Source organism: Callithrix jacchus, chromosome 7 (genome assembly GCF_049354715.1).
Source record: "Callithrix jacchus isolate 240 chromosome 7, calJac240_pri, whole genome shotgun sequence".
Classification (NCBI taxonomy): domain Eukaryota; kingdom Metazoa; phylum Chordata; class Mammalia; order Primates; family Cebidae; genus Callithrix; species Callithrix jacchus.
Genome location: NC_133508.1, coordinates 146,034,757 through 146,060,640, shown reverse-complemented (window position 1 = coordinate 146,060,640; position 25,884 = coordinate 146,034,757). Strand labels below are relative to the sequence as shown.

The 25,884-nt window shown below is 40.4% G+C and overlaps 1 long non-coding RNA gene and 1 pseudogene across 10 annotated transcripts in view; both read left to right on the top strand.

Annotated features, from left to right (window-relative positions):
- Window positions 1-25,884, top strand: part of LOC118143070 (uncharacterized) — a 140,901-nt gene that overhangs the window by 86,023 nt on the left and 28,994 nt on the right. For 6 of the 10 annotated variants that reach the window (XR_013520305.1, XR_013520304.1, XR_013520307.1 and 3 more), the window contains 2 exons: window positions 12,194-12,368; window positions 21,053-21,176. The exons of 1 other annotated variant lie outside the window; for it this stretch is intronic. This is a non-coding gene — a long non-coding RNA (uncharacterized LOC118143070). Of the gene's footprint in view, window positions 1-1,421; window positions 8,279-12,193; window positions 12,369-21,052; window positions 21,177-25,884 lie in introns of those variants that run through there. 3 more of the 10 variants (XR_013520306.1, XR_013520309.1, XR_013520311.1) reach the window with 3 other exon arrangements.
- On the top strand, window positions 17,003-21,013 carry LOC100397516 (selenide, water dikinase 2-like; annotated as a pseudogene).

Genomic DNA, 25,884 nt, shown 5'->3' with positions numbered 1-25,884 from the left:
CCTAGGAAAACTGGACTCTTATCTGTCTTACAGAGTGAGTAAAGACTGTCATTTCCTGGCAGGACTGGGAACATTAGGATATTTTATGAACTTTGAGAAGTGAGGAATTCACCCAAAGTTTTAGGTATTGTAGGTAAAAGCTGATGTGAGTTCTTGGCTTGGTTTCCTAGCTCAAAAAGTGTTTAAAAATTTAATATGACATATCTTATTACACTTTCAGCAAAGCAAATTTAAGAAGGACTCTGGTATATTACAGGTTTTTTTTAGCACCTATGTAAATAATCAGGTCAAATCTAATGAGACTATATTTTTTTGTGTTCAAGGATAATATTCAAGATCATCTTTGATTAAAAGGGGAGTGACTGGGGAGATATTTTCTGTTTCAATGGAAAATATAGCACTATAGCCTGAGTTGCAATAATGTTATCAGACTCTGGCCCTGTTCATTGCCTTTGAGTTATCTGCACTTCTTGTAATTGTAGGTAATTGATGGATATGCAAACCCTGTCTTCTCTGGCAGAGGTTTAACCTCCTTCCTTCCTCCATACTTTATATGCTTTTTGTGGAAAAACCAGTATGGGCATACACCTGTAATTTGCACAAATTACCAACAATTACCCAATGCTCAACTCTTCCAGTGTTCTTCAATATCTGGCTACGACCCTCTAAACAAAGTTTTCCAAATTTTCTCCCTTCTGTGTGACTCAGCATCACCAAGAACTAAAACTTGACCAGTTAGATCCTTTCAGGCACTGCTTGGTCTTTTTCTTTGGAATTTTAAGAAGTTGTGTGAGTTAAAGACCAATGGCTTCCTATAAATCTTGAAGGATTCAATGACTCATCACTATAGCAGACCATGTATGAATTTCTTTCTTGCTTTTTTTTTGAGACTGAGTTTTTGCTCTTGTTGCCCAGAATGGAGTGCAATGGCATGATCTTGACTCACTGCAACCTCCGCCTCCTGGGTTCAAGTGATTCTCCTGCCTCAGTCTCCCAAGTAGCTAGGATTATAGGCATGCCCCACCACACACGGCTAATTTTGTATTTTTTAGTAGAGGTGGGGTTTCTCCATGTTGGTCAGGCTGGTCTCGAACTCTCGACCTCAGGTGATCCTCCCACCTCAGACTCCCAGAGTGCTCGGATTACAGGTATAAGCCACCTCACCCAGCCAGTATGGATTTCTTTCTGAACAAGTGACTGTTAGGGCCAGTAAAGAAGTTTGGCAAAATACTGGTTATGCATGTCATTACATGAAAGGTAGCTAAGACTGTGGACATCACCAAAAGCATCAACATTTTAGCCTCAAGAAATGAGTTTTACCAACCTCTTGGAATCCACTGAATTGGTTACCCTCAGTTTCAACTCTGAGGCAATTATTTTCAAACAGCTTTTCCTATTAATATTTCTCTTTTTCATTTTAGTCATCCTCTTATTAAGATGGTTCATGTCCAGGACTTCAAAACAGCTGATTTTTTTAACTACCTCTCAAGAGGTAATTCGATTGATTTTTACAGGACAGCACTAGCAAGAGTTCTCAAGAGACTGTTTCTTAGACCCTGTGTGGTCCCACCTGGGTTTATTCTCACCTGAGTTGTTCAGTATTGAACAAAAGGCTGAAGATGTTAAACTTTACCTGAGTCATGTGCTCTTGGAGAACAGCGACAGTTAAGAAATCCCTCCAACCTTTTGTTCCAGGAAAGAACTTACTGCAAGTAACCACCTTTCTTCATATGACTTAGGACTCACTTTCCACTCTTTCTCAGGACTCCTATAGCAGTTGAGGATAACTCCACCATTTACCTGTGTAAGGGACAAACACAGGCATTTTCCCTTTTGCATGAATTTGCTGACAAGGCCAAACCCAGACCCTCAACTTCTTGTTCCTTGACTCATGATTACTGAAGTTAAAATCATTTATCCCTGGAAAAACTAGCTATCACAGAGAAAAACACTTCTGTTGAGCTAACCAACTGATAATACCCCTGCTTGCGAAAACACTCCACTGTAAATCACTTCACCTGAAATTTGATTACCATTCTCTCTGAATCTCTAAGGCAAAATCACCTCTGAGATACTCTGATCTTTGGATTGGGGGTGCTCTACCTATTACAATAGCCTGAATAAAATTAAAATTAATATCCTTGTCGAATTTTTGTTTTGCACAACAGCAAAAGGAATTTTGCAGATGTGTTTAAGGTCCCTATCCATTGACTCTAAGATAGTGAGGAGAAATCAGTAACACTGATTCCATCTTTTATAGTCAGGCATGGTGGTGTAGTACAACTGTCATCCCAGCTACTTGGGAGGCTGAGGCAGGAGGATCCCTTGAGCCCAGGAATGTGAGAACAGCCTGGGCAATATAGCATTACACTGTCTTAAAAAACAGCAGACAAAAAAACCCAACAAAATAATAGGAAAATGTCCTTGCTGGGTCTAATCTAATCAAGTGAGCCCTTTAAAAACAGAGACTTTTCCTTGGCTAGTCACAGAAGAGATCAGAGAGATGTGTTCTGGGTGGCCTGAAAGAAAGCAAACATCTATGTTGTAAATTATCTACGGGGTCATATAGTAAGAAACTGCGGAAGGCCTAGGAGCTAAGAGTGGCCCCCACTTGATTGCCAGCCAGGGACTGGGGGCCTTAGCCCTTTAAGCTACTAGGAACTGAATTTTGCTAACAACCTGAATGGGTTTGGAAAATTTCCTCAAGTCTGATTTGAGAACTACAGCCTGAGCTTATATTTTCTATACTAAATATTTAAAATTATAAAAATCACTAAATTGAATTTAAGCACAAAAGTACAAGTAAAAATGTACTACCTATGGCCGGGTGTAGTGGCTCACGCCTGTAATCCCAGCACTTTGGGAGGCCGACGCGGGTGGATCACGAGGTCAAGAGATCCAGACCATCCTGGTCAACATGGTGAAACCCAGTCTCTACTAAAATTACAAAAAAAAAAATTAGCTGGGCATGGTGGTACATGCCTGTAATCCCAGCTACTCGGGAGGCTGAGGCAGGAGAAATGCCTGAACCCAGGAGGCGGAGGTTGCGGTGAGCCGAGATCATGCCATTGCACTCCAGCCTGGGTAACAAGAGCGAAACTCCGTCTCAAAAAAAAAAAAAAAGTACTACCTATTACTTCATGTATATCAAGCATAGCATTAAAACAAAACAGCCTGTATTAACTTTTAGGTTTTGCTTTTTTTTTCTTTTTTGAGACAGAGTTTCCCTCTGTCACCCAGGCTAGAGTGCAGAGGTTCAATCTTGGCTTGCTGAAGGCTATTCTTCCTGGGCTCAAGCGATCTTCCCACTACAGCCTCCCAAGTAGCTCGAACTACAGACATGTGCCACCATGCCTGGCTAATTTTTTATTTTTGTAGATACAAGGTCTCACTAGAATGGCCAAGTTGATTTTTGGTTTCGTGATGCTTGCTTAACATGAGAATGTGTGATATAAAAACAGTTAACAGGAAAATAACTTGAGATTGTGGCTAGAAAATAACTTGAGATTTGTCTACTGTCTCATGAAATTTTCATGAATAATCCAAATGTAATTGTTAAAAACAGTCAATTAAATACAAGTAAGTGGGATAAATTTATAAATAAACTTCTAAACAATGACTATGTTTTATAATATGTCTACTGAAAAATAGTTTCCCCGATTTCTTTGGTAACATATACCCTTAGAGTTTTGTTAAGTTAAATTGTGGATATTCATTGAGTATCTAGACCATTTACAAATAAGATAAAATACTGAAATATCAATTGCCAAACATAGGTTTAAATTTATGAACTTTTGGCTTCTTATTACAGAAGTGTGGTCTGTTGGTAGATATGTCCCATGCAACACTGAAAAACAGTGCTATGGGAAACCATATGTTTCTAGAAATTATGAAATTATATATTCATAGATTTGCCAGTCTACAGAGTGTTGTAGAGTATGTGCCAAACAATTCACAATTGCTTACTTCCTAGTTCTCACTAGAAATTAGGTTTACTAAGGGTTAAGGATTATAATTAGGCAATATAGTGGTACCCTGTATCTACCAATTTTTTTTTAAAAAATAGCCAGGCTTGGTGGCATGTACTTGTCATCCCAGCTACTCAGCAGGCTGAGGTGGGAAGTTCGCTTGAGCCTGGGAGCTCTAGGCTGCAGTGAACCATGATGGCACCACTGCACTCCAGCCTGGGTGACAGAATAAGACTTTGTCTCAAAAAAAAGAAAAAAGAAAAAAATTATAATTAATATATGCAATTAAAACTGAGAGACAATGGGGAAAACAACTCTGTATACAAGAAAAGTAGGATGTATTTTTGGCAAGAAAAGGTATGGGACATGAAAATGTGTGTTTATAGAAGAAAAATAATCTCTAGCTTGGAGATTATTTAAATTTTTCAGAATGTAAAAGGAGAATAAAGGACTAACAACTGATATAGAAAGTTGGGAAGAGAGAATGTTGCATGATCAAGTTGGCTAACATTGAATGAATTTATTATAAGGGTCTAAAATGACTCAATATCAAAATACCATACACTAATGCAAAACTAAAAATTGATCTTCTCTCTGTTAAAATGACAAGAATTTCTTGGAGTATTGGTCTATTCTTGATAAAAGATTGTTAAAGGTTTCTTTACCTTTTTAATTATCTTCCTAGATAGCAAAGATTTTTTTTTGTCTTATCAAAGTAATTTTCTTTTCTTTTTTTTTTTTCTGAGGTGAAGTCTTACTTTGTTGCCCAGTGCAATGACGTGCTGTTGGCTCACTGCAACCTCCACCTCCCAGAGATTCAAACAATTCTCCTGCCTCAGCCTCCAGAATAGCTGGGACTACAGGTGCATGCCACCATGCCCGACTATTTTTAGTAGAGACAAGGTTTCACCGTGTTGGCCAGGCTCATCTTGAACTCTTGACCTCAGGTGATCTGCTCCGCTGAGTCTCCCAACATGCTGGAATTACAGGCATGAGCCAACTCGCCTAGCCATTATCAAAGTAATTTTCTTTCTTTTTTCTTTTTTTAAAGATGGGGTTTCACCATGATGGCCAGGCTGGTCTTGAACGCCTGACCTCAGGTGATCCACCCACCTCAGCCTCCCAAAGTGCTAGGATTACAGGTGTGAGCCACCTCGCCCAGCCTATCAAAATAATTTTCTATGTTTCATGTTGTCTTTATCTAATTTTGGATTACTTAAGAAAACTGAGCATTCTCTATTAAGAGAGGTAAGGTTTTTTCTATAGCTACAGTTTTCTGTATTTTGCCTTTGAAGTCTTTCAATTGCCACTTTGATTAAATGATAACTAAGTACTGTTTCACAGTGACAATGTGATTCTATTTTAAACGTCTTTAAACTTTTTGACATTTTTAAGAAAATTCCCAAAGTCAAAAATCTAAATGAAATATTTTGACCTCAAACTATTAATAACTGGGATTTTGAAGGCCCCTGGAAAATATCAGAAAAATTTGTGCTTAAAAAAATTTTTTTTTCTTTATTATTTTTGAAATTTTCTGCAGAGACAAGGTTTCACTATGTTGCCCACGCTGGTCTCAAACTTCTGAGCTCAAGCGATCCTCCCGCCTTGGCCTCCCAAAGTGCTGGGATTACAGCATGAACCACTGTGCCAAGCCCTTTTTTTTTTTTTTTTTTTTTTTTTTTTTGTGAAACAGGATCTCACTCTTCAGTGGCGCGATCATAGCTCACTGCAGCTTCAAACTTGTAGGTTCAAGTGATCTTCCTGCCTCAGCCTCCCAAGCACCCTTGGACGACAGGTGCATACCACCATGCCTGGCTAATTAAAAAAAATTGTTTTTGTAGACATGGGATCACTTTGTTGCTCAGGCTTGTCCTCTCCTTATTAAAAGAAATATCTTTTTTCTTTTCTTTTATTTTTTGAGACAGAGTCTCACTCTGTCGCCCGGCAGGGAGTACAGTGGCACAATCTTGGCTCATTGCAACCTCCGCCTACTGGGTTCAAGCAATTCTTCTGTCTCAGCTCCTGAGTAGCTGGGACTACAGGTGCACACAACCACACCCAGCTGATTTTTGTATTTTTAGTAGAGACAGGGTTTCACCATATTGGCCAGGATGATATTGAACTCCTGACCTAGTGATCCACCCGCCTTGGCCTTCCAAAGTGCTGAGATTACAGGTGTGAGCCATAGCGCCTGGCCTTAAAAGAAAGATCTTAAGTGAATCAAGCTTATTTGATAAGTTTAAGCAAATGGGAAGCATTGTCAAATAAGAAGTAATGTTTAACTGCCAAGATCAGCTCAGTTGTGGAGACCCCAACCCAGGTGGTGCTGAATGAATTAAGAAACAGACAAAGATAGAAAGCAAAAGTGGGAATCAGAGTGGGACATCAGGGGACTGACGGCATTCCCAGGTGAAAGCCCAGAGCAGACTCTGACCCACATATTTATTCTTTGTGAACAAGTGATTATTTTTAATGAGCAGGTGTTCTATGTTTTTCATAGAATAAAGATAAACTAGTCAGGCAGCTAGTGCCTGTTCACTACTAATTAAAAATAAACTAGAAAGCATTTTTTTTTTTTTGAGACGAAGTTTTGCTCTTGTTTCCCAGGCTGGAGTGCAATGGCTCGATCTCAGCTCACTGCAACCTCCGCCTCCTTGGTTCAGGCAATTCTCCTGCCTCAGCCTCCTGAGTAGCTGGGATTACAGGCATGTACCACCATGCCCAGCTAATTTTTTTTTTTGTAATTTTAGTAGAGACTGGGTTTCACCATGTTGACCAGGATGGTCTGGATCTCTTGACCTCGTGATCCACCCGCGTCGGCCTCCCAAAGTGCTGGGATTACAGGCGTGAGCCACCGCACCCGGCCTAGAAAGCATTCTTTACGAGGGTGCATGGGGGCAGGGTCATGTATCCTGTTTTAAGAAGCTGTTTAACTAGTGCTGTTTCCACCTGGGGACAACTCAGTGTTCCCTGCCATCTGTTTCTCAGTAAACAATATATAATCCATCACACACATCAAGATTTGTCCTCAACAATTAACCTCCTTTACGCTATATTTATATAGGTATATATTAGTAATACAAGTCTTCCAGAAATGTATAAAATTTCTAGAAATTTAATATGTCCTAGTATAAATCATAATTCTAGCTATCTTAAAATGATATGTCACAAAAATAACCAAATTTCCTTTGCATTCTAATGAGCTCTCGTTAGGTCTTAAAGCATCAACATTTTAAGTCTTTTGTCTTCTGCAGACAGTTAATTTGTTTTACTGTGATACCTTCCTGAAGGCTTTAGCAAGCACCTATGAAATTTGAAAGTATTTTCTTTTCAAAGGATTCATGGAAAAAATTCTGATAAGCACAGATTTCTGAAAACTTTAAGGTCATACCACTGGACTAGGTAAGAATTTTCAAAACACTAATAAAAAATCGATTGATTTATAAGACTGTTAAACCAAGATCAAGTGAAACAATAATTAGTTACATGGGGGATGGAGGCATTGACTCACACCTATAATTCCAGGACGTTGGGGGGCCCAGTTGGGTGGATCACTTGAGGCCAGGAGTTTGAGACCAGCCTAGCCGACATAGTGAAACCCCACCTCTACTAATAATACAAAAATTAGCCAGGCATGGTGACAGGCACCCATAATCCCAGCTACTTGGGAGCTGTGATTGTACCACTGCACTCCAACCTGGGCAATAGAGCAAGAGTCTGTCTCAGAAAAAATGAATTAGTTACATGGGACTAAATGAACTGATGAGGATGATTAAAATATCTATGATATTTTGTTTGAAATATTTCTGGTTCTTCAACGTTTTATTTTCCAGACTTTTTTTTTGACAGGGACTTCCTCTGTCACCCAGGCTGAAGTGCAGTGTGGATCAGTCACTGCTCACTGTAGATCAAGCACTGCTTACTTGGCCCTCCTGGGATCAAGCCATCCTCCCCACTCAGCCTTCCGAGGAGACAGGACTATAGCGGTGTGCCTGGCTAGTATTTTAATATTTTGTAGTGATAAGTTTTCACTTCGTTGCACAGGGTAGTTTTCAGTTCCTGGCCTCAACTGATCCTCCCACCTCAGTCTCCTGTAGTGCTAGGATTACAGGTGTGAACCACCACACCTGGCCATTTTCCAGATTTAAGGAAACCATTTTCTCTTATTTTGTTCAATCATTTAAAACTTACTGCAATATGATAGGTTACACATTTTTAAATGAAAAACAAAACAAAACATTTATCTTTTCCTCCACACCTGATCCCTCCAGAGTTAGAATCTCTCTATTTTTTTTTTTTTTTTAGGAAGGGAGGGATGAAGGAAGGGAGGAAGCGGGGAGGGAGGGAGGGAAGGGAAGGAAGGAATTCAAGCAATGAGAGAGACATTGCTGACCTGGATCTAGAGGTTTACAAGTTGATTTCTTATTTTTGAGTGAAGGAAAGAAGAAAATAATGAGTAAAGGAGAGGAAGAAAGAGGAAGAGAAAGAGGGAGAGTGAGTGGAAATATTGCTTTATTCTGAAAAAAAAATGGGTATTAATAATGGCCAATCAATGTTTCATTTAGACCTATCAGTAGGTGTGATGTGGTATTGACTAGAATGTTTATTTTGTGTATTTGAAGTGGAGAGCTCTATAAATATTTATTAAGTTTACTTGTTCCGGATCTGAGTTCGAGTCCTTGATATCCTTATTAATTTTCTGTCTCATTGTGTCTAAGTCTCTATGTATTTGGGTGTTAGGATCGTTAGCTCTTGTTGTTGCATTGATCCTTTTACCACATCTTTGCTGCTTTAAAATCTATTTTATCCAATACAAGAATTGCAACTCCTGCTTTTTATTTATTTATTTATTTTTGCTTTCCATTTGGTTGGTAAATCTTTCTCCATCCCTTTGTTTTGAGTCTTTGCGTATCCTTGCCTGTGAAACAGGTCTGGATGTAACATGCCGTTGGGTTTTGGCTGTGTCTTTTGATTGGGGGATTTAGTTGATTTAAATTTAGGGTTACAGCCATTTGATGTTAACTGGCTGTTTTATCCATTTGTTGGTGTAAATTCTTCTTTATGTTGGTGCTCTTTAAGTTTTAGTATATTTTTAGAAGGGCTGATACTGGTTGTTTCTTTCTGTGTGTAATGCTTCTTTCAGAAGCTCTTGTAAAGCAGGTCTGGTAGTAATAAAATCTCTGAGTTCTTGCTTGTTCATAAAAGATTTTATTTTTCCTTCAGTTGTGAAGCTTAGTTTGGCTGGATAAGAAATTCTGGGCTGAAGGTTCTGTTCTTTGAGGATGTTGAATATTGGCCCCCACTCTCTTCTGGCTTGTAGAGTTTCTGCTGAGAGATCTGCTGTAAGTCTGATTGGCTTGCCTTTGTGGGTAACCTGACCTTTCTCTCTGGCTGCCCTTAGTATTTTCTCCTTCGTTTCAGCCCTAGTGAATCTAATGATTATGTGCCTTGGGGTTGCTCTTCTTGAGGAATATCTTTGTGGTGTTCTCTGTATTACCTGGGGTTGAATATTGACCTGCTTTGCTAGTTTAGGAAAAATTTCCTGAATAATTTCCTGAAGGGTATTTTCCATCTTGGATTCATTCTCTCCGTCGCATTCAGGTACACCTATCAAATGTAGATTTGGTCTTTTCACATAGTCCCACATTTCTTGGAGACTTTGCTCATTCCTTTTTATCCTTTTTTCTCTAATCTTTTCTTCGCGTTTTATTTCATTAAGTTGGACTTTGACCTCTGATATCCCTTCTTCTGCTTGAACAATTCGAGTGTTTAAACCTGTGCATACTTCTCGAAGTTCCTGTATTGTATTCTTCAGTTCCATTATTTCACTCATACTCCTCTCTAAGTTGTCTATTCTCAATAGGATTTCATCAAACTTTTTTTCAAAGTTCCTAGTTTCTTTACGGTGGGCTACAACATGTTCTTTTAACTCACTGAAGTTTCTTATTATCCATTCCTTGAAGAGTACTTCTGTCATTGGGACGCGCTCGTTCTCCATCAAGCCTTGTTCCATTGTTGATGTGGAACTGTGATCATCTTTAGAGGGAGAGGCTTCTGACTTTGAGTATTCTCAGCCTTTTTATGCTGGTTTCTTCCCATCATTGTAAGTTTATCCTCCTGTGGTCTTTGAAATTACCAACTTTCAGATTAGGTCTCTTGAGTGGGCGTCCAGGTTGTTAGTTCCCAGGGCCAGAGCAGGACACACTCTGCCTTGTGTCCGTAGTGGGTGACTCTGAGGGGCTCCAAACCTCAGTCAGAAGGGAAGCCGGTCCTGTTTACTCTGCGCCTCTGCGCCGGGCTCTGGTGTCGTGCTGGGGGCCCTTGTGGTCCTCCGAACCTGTTTACTCTGCCCCGAGAGCTGCCGCGCTGAGGTGCCGGCGGAACCGAGGCGCCGGCGGAACCGAGGCGCCGGCCACAAAAGTCGCGCTGGTGACCCGTGTGATTCCTCCACTGGGGATCTTCTGCTCTGTGAGCGACCAGAATTTGTCTGAAAGTGTGGCATCGTCTAGTTCTCCGCACCTTCACTGAGAGCTGCAGTCCCAAGATATTAGCGATTGGCCATCTTGGATCGGACTCCTCCCGAGTTAGAATCTCTTATCAAATATTTTTATTTTGTGACAATATAGTTATTCACATAAGTTTAATAAGAACCTTTTCTCCTTGCAATAAGGCACACATGGAAATAGTTATATTACCAAGGCTTTGATTCAGATGACACATTTGTGAATGATATGCTTAAAAACAGATATGACAAACAGTTTTAAGGAACTAAGGCTGACTTTATGGAACCAGTAAAGCCCCTTTAAATAAAAACTGGCTTTGTACCTTGTTTATGGAGTTCCTAACCTTTCTGGGAAGAAAAATCACTTTCTGGCAGGCCCAGGAACCTCAGAATATTTGGGGAACCCTGAGAGGAGACATCTGTTGGTGAGTTCTTGGTGTGGCTTCCTATACTCAACCGTTGTTAAAACTCCAATCTGAGATTCTTTATTAAAACTTCCAGCAAATCAGACTTCAAAAGAGCCTATATAATCAATCACTATTCTTGCTACACCTTTCAATATAATCCTTATGCCAAGCTGGCATATTTTGGGGTGGTATATCTTGCTATTTTTCAGTATGCAAGGTTATTTTACAAGGATTTAAGCTGAATTAACAGCTTTTTCTGGTTACATCTCTTGCTAAAGGTTAGAGTTAAATGGTAGTTTAAACATTACCTGTGAATTTCATTTTCCTTCAGAGAAATATTACTGAACACTTGTTCTGAAGGCTGATCCTTGACAGTAAGACTCAGAAAATTGAGAGTAGACAAAAAACATTCCTCTAATCGGGGTGGCTGGGTGGAATGAAGTGAACCCTGCCCAGTTACCCTTAGCATCTAACTCCACAGCAACTCTGCTCTCTATTTTGTCAATTTTTTTTCCAGTTCTTTATGAAGGGGTTCAGGAAATGCCCACCCAAAATATAGTGCTTTGGGGTATTACTCTGAACTGAGGATACTTGAAAAACAGCAAATGCAGAGGGAGGCTTTCTCTGAACTCCCTCTGTCTAAAGATAGATCCTGCAAAGGAACTCAATTTGTCATCAATTTTCCATCAGTGAAACTCTATAGGAGTTTCATCAACCAGTGAAAGTTATCTCAATCACAAGAGAGGGGAGTAGAAGTCCATACCACACTCAGACAAACGTCACAAACTATCATCTATTCTTCTAAGGGCCATTCCTCTTTTCCCAAAATCATTTATTCTGCCTGAAATTGGCTACAACCCTGGCTCCCTTCTCTCCTATGAAGAGGGTATATAAGCTCCTAATCTCCCTGGTTTTCCAGGTACTCTTCTTCCTGTGATGCCACCACACATGTAATAAATGCCTATATGTTTTCTCATTAAACTGTCTGTTGTTAGTACGCTTCAGAGGCTCAGTTATTGAACTCTTAGAGGGTAAGGAGGGAAGTCTTCACTTGTCTAAAATTATGGAGATCAATTTAACTTCTAAGGATAAGTCTGTCTGTTTTCTCATGTTTTGAATTTTGAATCATAATGACCTGAGATCCCGAATTACGAATAAATAAGGGGCAACAAATATCTATATGATAACCTATAACTGTTTTATATACAAATCGCAATGTCATGAATGTAAAAGTCATGCTTGATTTAGTTTCTTTATGTTTATTATTCAAAAACATCCACATGGGTGGATACAGTAGCTCATGCTTATAATCCCAGTGATTTAGGAAGCTGAAATGGGAGAATTGCTTGAGTCCAGCAGTTTGAGACCAGCCTGAGCAACAAAGCAAGACCCCATCTCGACAAAAGAATAAAAAAGTTTTTAAAAAGGGATCCAAGATGTCTGAATAGAAACAGCTCTGGAGTGCAGTTCCCAGCGAGAACAATGCAGAAGGTGAGTGATCACCACATTTCCAAATGAGTTATTACTGCCCACAGACCAGGAGATTCCCAGGCTGAAAAGGGCCATGAGTTTCCTGCTTGGCTGTTTCAGCCCATGCAGCGGTTCTCTGCACAAAAACCCACACAAATCTGGGCAGCCATTTCAACTGGCACCTGGAATGCCTGGGAGACAGAGCCGCCTATTAAAGTGAATAAAAGGGGGCTGAAACAGGGAAACAGGTGATCTGGCTTAGCGGGGCCCACCCCCACAAAGATCAGCAATCTGAAATGCTGAGAGTTTCACAGCAAATGCAGCTGGACCCAGGATGGTCCAGCTCTGTGGGGGGAAGGGCATCTACCATTACCGAGGCAGTCCACCACTATTGAGGCAGTCTGCCATTATTGAGGCAATCCGCCATTACTGAGGCAATCCACCATTACAGAGGCAGTCCACCATTACTGAGGCGGACCACCATTACGGAGGCAGTTCTAACTATACCTCTATAAACAAAATTGCAAGGAAATTCACACAGCAGCTGGGCAAAGCCCACAGCAGCTCAGTAACACCTCTGCTAGCAGACTGTGACTAGGCTACCACCTTACTGGGCTGGGCATCTCTGAAAAAAGGCAGCAGCACATTAGGACTTATAAATAAAGCCCCACCTTACCAGGACAGAGCACCTGGGAAAAAAGGCGTTTATGAATTCTGCTGCAGCAGACTTAAATATACCTGCACAGCAGCTCTGAACAGAACAACAGAGCTCACAGCTTAGCACTTGAGTCCTATAAGGGACAGACTGTCTCCTCAAGTAGCTCCCCAACCCCCGTATATCCAAGGAGACACGTCATAAAGAAGAGCTCAGGCTGATATCTGACAGGTATCCTTCTGGGACAAAGATAACAGAAGAAACTGGCAGCAACCCTTACTGTTCTGCAGCTGCTGCAGGCAATCCCCAGGCAAGCATGGTCTGGAGTGGACCTGTAGCAGTCCTACAGCAGAGGAGCCTGACTGTTAGAAGGAAAACTGAAAAACAGAAAGAAATAACTTCATCATCAACAAAAAGGATGTCCACTCAGAGACGCCATCCAAAAGTCACAAACTACAAAGACCACAGGTAGATAAATCCACAAAGATGGGAAGAAACCAGCACAAAAAGGATGAAAACACCCAAAACCAGAACTCCTCTCCTCCTCCAAGGGATCACAACTCCTCACCAGCAAGGAAACAAAGCTGGATGGAGAATGAGTCTGATGAATTGACAGAAACAGGCTTCAGAAAGTGGGTAATAACAAACTTCTCTGAGCTAAAAGAACATGTTCTAACCCAATGAAAGAAACTAAGAACCTTGAAAAAAGGTTTGACGAAATGCTAATGAGAACAAATAGCTTAAAGAAGAATATAAATGATTTGATGGAGCTAAAAAACACAACACGAGAACTTCACGAAGCATATGCAAGTTTCACTAGCCAAATTGACCAAGCAGATAAAAGGATATCAGACTGAAGATCAATTCAATAAAATAAAATGAGAAGGCAAGATTAGAGAAAAAAAGAGTGAAAAGAAATGAACAAAGCCTCCAAGAAATATGGGATTATGTGAAAAGACCTAATCTACATTTGATAGGTGTACCTGAATGTGACGGAGAGAATGAATGAATCCAAGCTAGAAAACCCTCTTCAGGATATTATCCAGGAGAACTTCCCCAACCTAGCAAGGCAGGCCAATATTCAAGTCCAGGAAATACAAATAACACCACAAAGATATTCTCCAAGAAGAGCAACCCCACGGCACATAATTGTCATTGAAATGAAGGAAAAAATGCTAAGGGCAGCCAGAGAGAAAGGTCGGGTTACCCACAAAGGGAAGCCCATCAGACTCATGGCAGATCTCTCAGCAGAAACCCGAAGCCAGAAGAGAGTGGGGGCTAATATTCAACAACCTTAAAGAAAAAAACTTTCAACCTAGAATTTAACAAAACATTTTTAAAAGGCTACACACAGCAGATGGTAAGCCTCTAAAACCTAAAATGGTAAAGTAGAAGATACAAGTTCAGGCCAGGCATGGTGGCTCAAACCTGTAATCCTAGCACTTTATGAGGCTGAGGCAGGAGGATCATTTGAGCCTAGGAGTTCTAGAGCAGCTTGGGCAACATAGCGAGACCTCATCTCTTCTTAAAAAAAGAAAAGAAAAGAAGATATAAGTTTAATTACTACTGAAATTATGCAAGGGTTCTAAAACAGATTTTTATTGGGGGGATGGTAAGATTTTTTTTTAAATTGAAGTCTAACCTACACATAGAAAGTGCAGCTCAACTATTTTTTACAAACTGATCTTACACATATAAATAGCATTTCATCGAAACATAGAACAACAAAAATGAAAACACAAAGAAAAATAAAGAAACATAATATTCCAGTTTCCACCAGAAACTTCTCTCATGCCCCCGCTTTTTTTTTGAGACAGGGTCTTGCTTTGTTGCCCAGGCTGGAGTGCAATGACACAATCTTGGCTCACTGCAACCTCCGCCTCCTGGGTTCAAGTGAATCTCCTGCCTCTGAGTAGCTGGGATTACAGGCATGCACCGCCATGCCAGGCTAATTTTTGTATTTTTAGTAGTGGGTTTCACCATGTTGGCCAGGCTGGTCTCGAACTCCTGACCTCAAGTTATCTTCCTGCCTCAGCCTCCCAAAGTGCTGGGATTAGAGGTTTGAGCCACCACACGTGGCCCAATGTCTTAAACTCAGTAAATCTTAACTTATTTATTTTTTCAAGTAATCATTGAGTACTTGCTATATTATAGGCACTGTTCCATGCTGGGTTTCAAATAATGACTGATGTAGAACTATAACCATATAGATGCTCCAGAGAACTTTCACAGAGGCCTGTGAGAGAATATAATAAGGAGATCTGGTCTACAGGTCCAGGAAAACCCAGCTATTAATAAACAGTAAAAAAGAAAGAATACAGAATGATTTTCAAGAAAAAATTACAGTTCATACATTTTGTATTAAATGAGGCTTTGAGTTTTGCCAAGCAGTCCTGATATGCAGGGTTTGAATTTGTAACTAGTATGCTTACCATGTGGAAAATAAATTCATGATTTTCTCACATCTTTCTTTTTATAAATAGCACAGAAATAAACTTTAGCTCTGTCAATGGTTAAAATTTTCAAATTAGTGATTATAATATTCTGGCATTTTCAATGTCTAGGAAAGTTTCAGTTGTTGCAAAAATAGACCACATGGCCTCCCCGATCTGTACAGTAAATACTTATGAAATAAAATGTTCTACCCTCTTGGGTCTTCATCAAGACCTCAATAATAGAGCCATGAGGTTTCGTTCACTTCAATTTGTTTCATTTAACCAAAGCTAACACCATTTACTCATTCCTACCTCCAATTGTTAAAGCTAATCATTAAGTTCCTTCTGTAAGTAATTGTGTATAGATAATATCTCTTATATTACTTCCCAGATGAGTATTGTTTCCATCATTAGGAACAGCCCTTTACTGGAAGATGATTTAATAATAGGGCAAGAAGGACTAACTGCTAAAAGCAAGAAAGGGTGGAACCTAATTAAGTCATTTCGTAAACAAAGTCAGGAATGCTAATAGTTTGTTTTTACAATTTTTAAGCATAAATGACTATTCACTACCTTTACAGATAATCTTTGCTTTGTCCATTTTCCTTTAACTGTATATTTAACTCCAGAGAGAATGAAATTTAGTATAACTTTCTGAAGAAATATACATCACTAAAAAATAACTAAAAAAAGGTGATAAGAAAAACTTCAGATCTTACTTTTAATGAGATATTCAGATATCTTTCAACTTTTAAACAGCAGGTAATTAAATAGGAGTAACCCAACTCAAAACTCTACTGGAGAATTTAAGTTTAAAATTCAAGGCTTTCTTGATTATTTTTGAACTATTTTGTTATTATCTTTATCATTTTTAGTTTTCCAATTTGTCCCCAAATTATTCTATAACCATATCTGGCTCTTTTTTGGAGGCCTTAGTTCTTCTGAGAAATATCTCTCTCCCCTGCTCCCTCTACCATGAGAATCATTACAAGGTGAAGGAGAGTGAAATAAACTACCAAGGATAAAACATCTATTCCAGGTGTTTCTATTAGTATAATCTCAGTTTATCTAACAACAAAGATTGTGTATAGAACCAGTGGATAAGTTTCTCTGTGTCCTGATGTTTCGAAAAAACTGTTAACTCTTAAAACCCACAATTGCAATAAATCTTGAATTATTTATAGTTGGAACCCAAAAAATTATTTTGGTTCAACAACTTAGAATCAGAATACACAGCATTTTCCTGATTTAGATAAACAGTTGAAATATTTACTTGACAGACTGCTTGCTACTGAAGCAGGTTTAGAATGTATTTCACTGAAGGTTTTTCTCCTACAGAAACAATGAGAATAATAATAGATTATTACAAAATGGAATTGCTTCACACAATAACATATCTCACGTAACATCTGAGAATTATAGTATAAGACCCTTATGGAATGTAGTGAAAAATCACTCAGAGTTCTTCTTTCAAAAGTAAAGATATTAGAGGAAGACCTGGAAGGCTGCGTGTGGCCTGAGTCTGACCGTGCGCGACGTCGGAAGCCTCGGCGACGGGCGCCTGCAGAGAGGCAATGGCGGCGATGGCAGCTGCGGAAGGCTCCTCGAGCTCGGCGGGCTTGACTCTGGGCCGGAGCTTCAAGGACTACCAGCCCTCTGAGCCACGGCTGACGGGATCCTCCTGAATGAAGGGCTGAGGCTGCAAGGTCCCGCAGGAGACGCTGCTCAAACTCCAGGCAGGACTGACGCGGCCGGGGTCTGGTGGGCGGCCAGGAAGAGGCGTCCCAGGAAACCGGAGCAGGCCCCAGCCCCACTTTTCCAGCCCTGGGCATCAGGATGGACTCCTGCGTCATCCCCCTGAGGCATGGGGGCCTGCCACTGGTGCAGACCACGGACTGCTTTTACCCCTTGGTGGAAGATCCCTACATGATGGGGCGCATAGCTAGTGCCAACGTGCTCAGTGACCTCTACGCCATGGGCATTACTGAGTGTGACATGTTGATGTTACTTAGCGTCAGCCAGAGTATGAGTGAGGAGGAACGCAAAAAGGTAACGCCACTCATGGTCAAAGGTTTTTGGGATGTGGCTGAGGAAGGAGGGACAGCAGTGACCGGTGGGCAAACGGTGCTCAACCCTTGGATTATAATCGGTGGAGTTGCCACTGTGGTGTGCCAGCCAAATGAATTCATAATGCCCGACAGCACGTGGTTGGGGATGTGCTGGTGTTAACCAAACCGTTAGGAACCCAGGTTGCTGTCAATGCCCACCAATGGCTGGATAATCCTGAAAGATGGAATAAAGTAAAGATGGTGGTCTCCGGAGAACACGTGGAGCTGGCGTATCAGGAAGCCATGTTCAATATGGCTACCCTCAACAGAACTGCTGCAGGTTTAATGCAGACATTTAATGTCCATGTGGCCACGGATATCACAGGCTTTGGCATTCTAGGATACTCCCAGAACCTTGCGAAACAACAAAGAAACGAAGTGTCCTTTGTTATTCATAATCTGCCAGTAATTGCCAAGATGGCTGCCGTCAGCAAGGCCAGTGGACAGTTTGGGCTCCTTCAAGGAAACTCAGCTGAAACCTCTGGGGAATTACTGATTTGTCTGCCTAGAGAACAGGCGGCTCGCTTTTGTTCCGAAATCAAATCCCCAAAGTACGGAGAGGGTCACCAAGCGTGGATCGTTGGCATTGTGGAAAAGGGAAGCCGAATGGCCCAAATTATTGACAAGCCGTGAGTTATTGAAGTCCTACCTCGTGGGGCCACAGCTCTTGCTCTTGCTCCTGACAATTCAAATGCCTCTTCTGAGCCTTGCTCGTGAGATGAAAGAACAGAAGCTGTTTGGACCATAGAGCTATTGTACACAATCACCGATGGTTCTCAAGAGTGGATTTTAAGAGATATCCAAAGAAGGCTGCCTGCATAGTGGTTCCAGCTGCCCTTTCTAGGTGATTGGAATCAGCCCATCAAAAGCAGCCTTTATGTACATTCTGAGGCCAGAGTAACATTTTGAACTTTGTGGGGGATGTTTGTTCATAGCTTGGGTGGAGGAGGAGCAGAAATACCTCTGTTTTTGCTTTCCAAAGTAAGATGAGGCTATTCCAGGTTGAGGGATTTTTCTTTGCACTGGGTTGATTAATTTCTGCACAGGGATTGGATGACTTATTAAAACCACAGACAATTGCAAAATGAAAAAATTTAGATCAGAAGCAAATGAGTTTTGGACGAATACTGTTGATAAATCTAAATTGTTAAGAGAGGTCTTATAAAGCCACCTCAAATTCTTTGTTAGATTTTAACTGAGTACTGGCTCTTTCCCGCTCTGGACAAGAACTTGTCATGACTGGGAAAGGGGGACCTGCAACCATCTGGCTTGGTATCTGTTAATGATGTCTCTCCCTCTAAACCCCATTAAGGACAGGGAGAGGCAGAGCAAGCCTCAGAGCCCAGGCCTTGGTGGTTATTAAGAGGTTAAGTCGTTTGCTGCAAATTTCTGGTGATTTGATCAATAAAGAGTAATTTCTTCCTAAATTAAAAAAAAAAGTAAATATGTTAAACAAACAAATACTCTGGTCACTGGAAGGATTAGTTTCAAAGTTTCATCCGAAAAGTTTAGAATCAGTGCCTTTAACTCACAGCTGTTTGCTTTTTTTTTTTAGCTGTTGAATATAGCTGAGAACATACAATGCCTACAATTCCTATAGTAAGAATAAAATCTATTCTCAGGAAATCAGGGTATAAGATAAACCAGAAGAGAGGAAAAAATGTGGAAAAAAGAAAAGGGAGTATGAAAAGCAAGGAAGAAATGGAGGACCAGATAAAAACATAATAGGATTTTTAAAAACAGCTTAGCTATTCCTAAATTGGACAGTGTGGCTGCCTCCTCGGCTTTTATGGGCTCAAAATAGGGGAGTGCATGCTGATTGGTTTGAGATTAAGGCAAGCTTAAACTCGTGCTGTTGCTTTAAAGCCATGTCTTTTTGCTTTCAATGTAACAAATTATTCAGCCAATTATTAATATAGTGAATATTTGTTTTATTGAAAGATAGAGGTAATTTTGGAGATGACAAAGGTAATACTGAGATATAGAAGTAACTAATTTTGTGTTTTAAATATTAACATATTCTAGTACAGGGTCTCTTAACCTCATTACTATTGGCACCTCGGCCTCCCAAAGTGCTAGGATAACAGGCGTGAGCCACCTCGCCCCGCCCAATTTTGTTGCTTTTTTTTAAAAAAAATAGAGATAGGGTCTTGCTCTGTCACCTGGGCTGGAATACAGTGGTGTGATCATAGCTTACTGTAACCTTTAACTCCTGGGCTCAGGCAGTCCTCCAGCCTCAGGCTTCTGAGTAGTTAGAACTACAGGCAAATGTCACCACACCTGGCTAATTAAAGAAAATTTTTTGAGACAGGGTCTAGTGATGTTGCTCAGGCTGGTCTTGAACTCTTAGCCTCAAGGGATCCTCATCTTGGCCTCCCAAAGTGCTGGAATTATAGGCATGAGCCACCAAACCTGGCTGTGAATCACTGTTCTAAAGGAATGAATAATCTATCTTATATGAATGCTGTTTTTAAATTGGCATTTTTAGACAGATTGTTTCACTCAATTCTTAGATTCCTGTGAATATTCCTTTCCTGAGATATGAGGATATTCATTCTCATATCACAAGATTCCTAAGATATGATAAGTCATTTAATGTTTATGAACCTCAGTTTTCTTGTGCATGAACACAGAGCTAGAAGTGTTACACCTGGAACTTTCCCTTGGAACAAATTAATTCTCATATGATATATAATGAAATAATTGTATTTGAAAAATCAATGTCTGGGTATAAAATTGTATTTATACATGATCACAGGTTTATAAACATTTTGTATAAAAGGCAACAAAGGCAAGATGACAGAAAATATTTGATTTATTTTTGTAGTCAAATTTGTTGGCTTCAGAATTCTGATTTCCACTGATGCAGTGGTCTCAACCCTAACTGTTAATTAGACTCACCTGGGGGGCTTGAAAGTTATTAATGCTGGAGTCTTATCTCCAAAGATTTGAATTTGAGGAAAGAAAAAGTAGAAAGGATTACTTCTTACTTAAAAAGGAGAATGTCTCACCAAGCACCAGTACACTGCCATTCATCACCTTTTCTTTCTCTTCTTCTTGTCTAAAATGAGGTAAAGATAAGATTTGGGAGCTTAAAACTCGGCAAAGAAGTAAATCCTTCTGGCAATGTTATGAAGTGAGTGTCTATATTCCTACCTTGCAGAGGGGAACCTAAAACTCAGAACGATTTTATATCCTTTGTGGGCTCCTCTTCTACACGTGCTCGTGAAATGCAAGTTTCCTGGACTGTGAACATCATAACTTTCAGAAATGAGGACATTAGTAATTTGCTATTACTAGATCTTTTTATTAAAAGCACCCTCAATGTACATAATTTAATACAAATATACATCTCTTTGGCTTCTTAAGAACAATCAGCAGAGCCAGATGTCTTGAAGGCAGAAGTGTCCCTGTATTTCTCTAGTAAGGACTCAGTGTTTCTTTTTTCTTCTCTAGGTTCAATTTTTAATTTCGTATCATTTTATTTTTTAATATTTATTTATTTAGAGACAGAGTCTTGCTCTGTCGCCCAGGCTAGAGTGCAATGGCGTGATCCTGGCTCACTGCAACCTCCACCTCTGAGGTTCAAGCGATTCTCCTGCCTCAGCCTCCCGAGTAACTGGGACTACAGGTACGTGTCACCATGCCCAGCTAATTTTTTGTATTTTTAGTAGAGATGGGGTTTCACCATGTTAGCCAGGATGGTCTCTATCTCCTGACCTTGTGACCCGCCCGACTCAGCCTCCCAAAGTGCTGGGATTACAGGCCTGGGCCACTGCGCCCAGCCAATTGTTGTTCTTTAAAGATGCATGTATTATGTGTCAAAACGCAATTTCTTTTTCTCTAGGAAAGCAGTTATATGTAAACATTCCATACAAAATTTATATTCCATTCACTGAAAGAACACAGACAAAACAACAAAAGAAATTTATAGGCTGAAAACTGATAAATTGCCCCCTTAAGTTCATCATAATGATTTCCCCTTTAATTATAAATTGTTTGTTCTTCCTTAGGTTGGACACAAGATATAGTAATTGATCTCCATGTTGGGGGCAGCTTCCCAATCCATGTAGGACTCTATTATGAATGGGCTACAGGAGTAATGAAACAGCGTTCCGTAGCCCTTTAGGCAACCTGTCTCTGGCTGTTTGTCACCAGCCAGAAGAATCCACCTCTCTTTTACCGCAGCATGCTAATCATCTTTTTGTTGTTGTTTTGAGACAGAGTCTCACTCTGTTACCCAGATAGGAGTAAAATGGCGGGATCTCAGCGCACTGCAACCTCTGCCTCCGGGGTTCAAGCAATTCTGCCTCAGTCTCCCAAGTATCTGGGACTACAGGTGTGCGCCACCATGCCCAAATAGTTTTTGTATTTTCAGCAGAGACAAGGTTTCACCATGTTGGCCAAGCTGCTCTGAAACTCCAGACCTTCAATGATCCATCAGTCTCAGCCTCCCAAAGTGCTGGGATTATAGGAGTGAGCCACTGCGTCCAGCCTTTTTCTTGTGTGTGTGTGCTTTTTTTTTAGACGGGGTCTCGCTCTGTTGCCCAGGCTGTAACGTAGTGGCATGATCATAGCTCACTGCAGCCTTGACCTTTCAGTTTTTCTCCCACCTCAGCCTCCTTGGTAGCTGGGACCACAGGTGTATGCCACCATACCAAGCAAATTTTTGAATTTTTTTTAGCAGAGATGGGGTCTTCCTATATTGCCCAGGGTGGTTTTGAACTCCTGGGCTCAAGTGATCCTCCTGTCTCACTGTCTCATATATTTTAAAGACAGGGTCTGGGCTGGGTGTGGTGGCTCATGCCTATAATCCAAGTACTTTGGGAGGCTGAGGTGGGTGGATCACCTGAGGTCAGGAGTTCGAGCCCTGCCTGGCCAACATGGCGAAACCCTGCCTTTACTAAAAATACAAAAATTAGCCAGGTGTGGTGGCGGGCGCCTGTGATCCCAGCTAATTGGGAGGCTGAGGCAGGAGAGTCGCTTGAACCTGGGGGGTGAAGGTTGCAGTGAGCCAAGATCGCACCACTTCACTTCAGCCTGGGCAACAAAAGCAAAACTCCCATCTCAAAAAAAAAAAAAAAAAAAAAAAGATAAGGTCTGGCACTGTCACCCAGGCTGGAGTGCAGTGGTGCAATCACAGCTCACTGCAGCCTTGACCTCCTGGGCTCCAGTGATCCTCCTGCCTTAGCCTCCCAAGTAGCTGAGACTACAGCTGTGCACAACCATGTCTGCCTAATTTTTAATTTTTTTTTGTGGAGATGGGAGCCTCACTATATAACACAGGGTGGTCTCAAACTCCTGGGCTCAAACAATCCTCCTGCCTCAGCCTCCCAAAGCGCTGGGATTACAGGTGTTAATCACCAACTCAGTCCAAGCTTATCTTTTTGTATGTGTTTTACATGTAAAAGGTGGGAAGCACTGGTTTAGGGAACAGTGTCTTATGGAAAATGGCATTTTTTTATTTTTGAGACAGAGTCTTGCTCTGTCGCCAGGCACCAGGCTGGAGTGCAGTGGTGCGAGCTCAGCTCACTGCAGCCTCTACCTCAGATTCAAGCAATGCTCCTGCCTCAGCCTCCCAAGTAGCTGGGACTACAGTTGTGTGCCACCATGCCCAGCTAATCTTTTTTTTTTTCCGGTAGAGACGGGGTTTCACCATGTTGGCCAGGATGGTCTCAATCTTTTGACCTCATGATCTGCCCGCCTCAGCCTCCCAAAGCTCTGGGATTACAGGTGTGAGCCACCTCGCCTCGCTGGAAAATGGCATCTTTTTAACCACTAGACTGACAATTGGCTCAATGGAACAATGCCATTAAACATAAACATGAGAAACACACAGATATGAAGACCCACTGAGGAAAGCATATATTTGCTTATTTCTGAGTATGCAGAGCTGAATTTCAGTAAGTGAATCTCTAATAGAAATAGATCACTAGCCTGAAGTGGGTTGTGTACCTGTAATGCCAGCTACTCTGAAGGCTGAGGGAGGCTGAGGCAGGAGGGATTGCTTGAGCTCAGGCATTCAAGACCAGCCTAGGAAAACAAGTGTGACTGTATCTCAAAAAAAATAGGAAACAGATCTCCAGGGAAGAGTTAGTGCTTTGAAGTTGCTTAAAGAAAATAAGCTTATCTTTTGTAAAGACAGTCAGAAAGAAGGGACATACTTGATAAGTTCTTGAATATTTTATGTCATTAAATGCTAGCTTTGGTTCTTGATGACAATGGAACCATCATATCAGCTCTGGACTGCACATCCTGGACATCTACCTTATGTAGATTATTGCTATTTAGGTTCTATATAGGCAATGAAACTTTATATACTATGGGTCGTCCTCATGAATTCTTACCACCCACAGATGTTACAGTCACTGTTTTTACAATTGAAGAAGCAAAGTGTCAGGGAGGCAAGTAAGCAGCTTTGAAAAGAGCAAGGAGACACTGTAACAACAGGACTGGAAAGAGACTGAGGCCAAATCCCAGAGAATCCTCAATGTCCTCTGACCAGTGATGGACAGCATCAGTGTCCAAGAAAGGTTTTCCTCATAGCTCTATGAGAGATAGAGTAAATTTTGACTAATTTAAAAATTATTATGTTAATCTAAGTACAAGATAAGAGAACGAGTAGAAATCTGCAGTCAGGTAAAAGTGAAAAGACTTTGTGATCCATTGAATGTGATGTGGGAGCCAAGATAAATCATTTTTGGAGTAATGATTCTTTATGTGATAAAAAAAAAGATATCTAATAAGACTTAGTGCTCAGCTTTGTACTTTGAAAATATATCAGTTACAATAAATATATTAACATTGAACGCTGCAGAATTAAGTGCCATATTTGTTAGTAAATTTCCATAAATTGTTTCCTTTGGTATGCATGGGCATGGGCCCTGCATTTTGGCCAAAATTCCCTTGGACTAACTTTAACCAGTTGGCATTCTCTTTAATTATTAACATTTCCTGTTGTCTCTGACTCTTCTGTTTCACCTTCCTTGATAAGATACTTATATTTGCAAATTTGTCCTATTTGTATAACCTAGCCCATGCTTGGCACTGAGTCTACATATTTACCAGGAACACAGATTGTCTTATTAGTGCAGATGGCTGCATATACAGAATTTTGGCCAGGTGATAATAAGGAAGTATACCTAGGCCCAAGCAGAACAGACCTAATTATTTCCATGGCAAGAGGGGTAACTGATAATAGCAGCAGTGGGTCCTATGGGTCGATGGTGGGAGGAAGCAGGAGGGCAAGCACAGAAGACAGCAATCTTGAGGATTTGTGGTAGGAAAATCAGAGTTTGAGTCTTGGGTCTAAGAATTTATCCACTGTGTGATTCAGGGTAAGATTATCAATGTTCTGATTTATAAAAGGCATCTAATACCTCCAATGTAAAATTGCTTATAGGGGCTCCATAAATGTTCCTTGAATCTGGATTTCCTATTCTGACCAATTGACCATCTAACTGAAGCAAAATGGATCATAACAACCAAAAACATAAAACTTAGGAAAAATTCCAATAAGCCCAAAAATTTTAAATAAATACCTTATGTTCTAAGATGATAAGATTAAGTCATGTAAATATGCCAGTTGTTATCAAGTTAATTTATAGTATGAGGGCATGTTTAGTAAAAATGCTAAGAGAACAGCTTCTGGATTTGGAAAAATATATATGAAGAACAAATAGGTAGGAATAAATAAGATTCTGAAAAAGAAGACTAGAGAATTGATGCGAGAAAAAGGTAGTGAGAAAATGCTCTAACAAATATTAAAACAAAAACTCTAATAGTGAAATAGTCTGGGCGTGGTAGCTCACATCTGTAATTCCAGCCCTTTGGGAGGCCAAGGCAGGTGGATCACCTGAGGTCGGGTGTTGGAGACTAGCCTGACCAACATGAATAAACCCTGTCTCTACTAAATATACAAAATTAGCTGGGCATGGTAGCGTATGCTTGTAATCCCAGCTACTCTGGAGGCTGAGGCCGGAGAATCATTGAACCCGGGAGGCAGAGGTTGTGGTGAGCCGAGATTGCACCATTGCACTCCAGCCTGGTCAACAAGAGTGAAACTCCGTCTCAAAAAAATAAAAAAAGTGTAATAGGTGAATGGGCACAGATAACAGTATATTCTAGAAGTAGACTCTACTGTTAAATAATAATTCAAGATTAAAAAAGGAATTCCCATAAATCATACTCAATTTATAAGTTTGGGATTTAACACTTTAGGAAAAAACCTAAGTAATGTCTCACCTTATACCAGATATAAAAATTATAGAACTAGAAGGAAATAAAAACAAAGGTTATTATTAAGACTGATTTAAATTTTGAAGGGACAGAAGAGATTA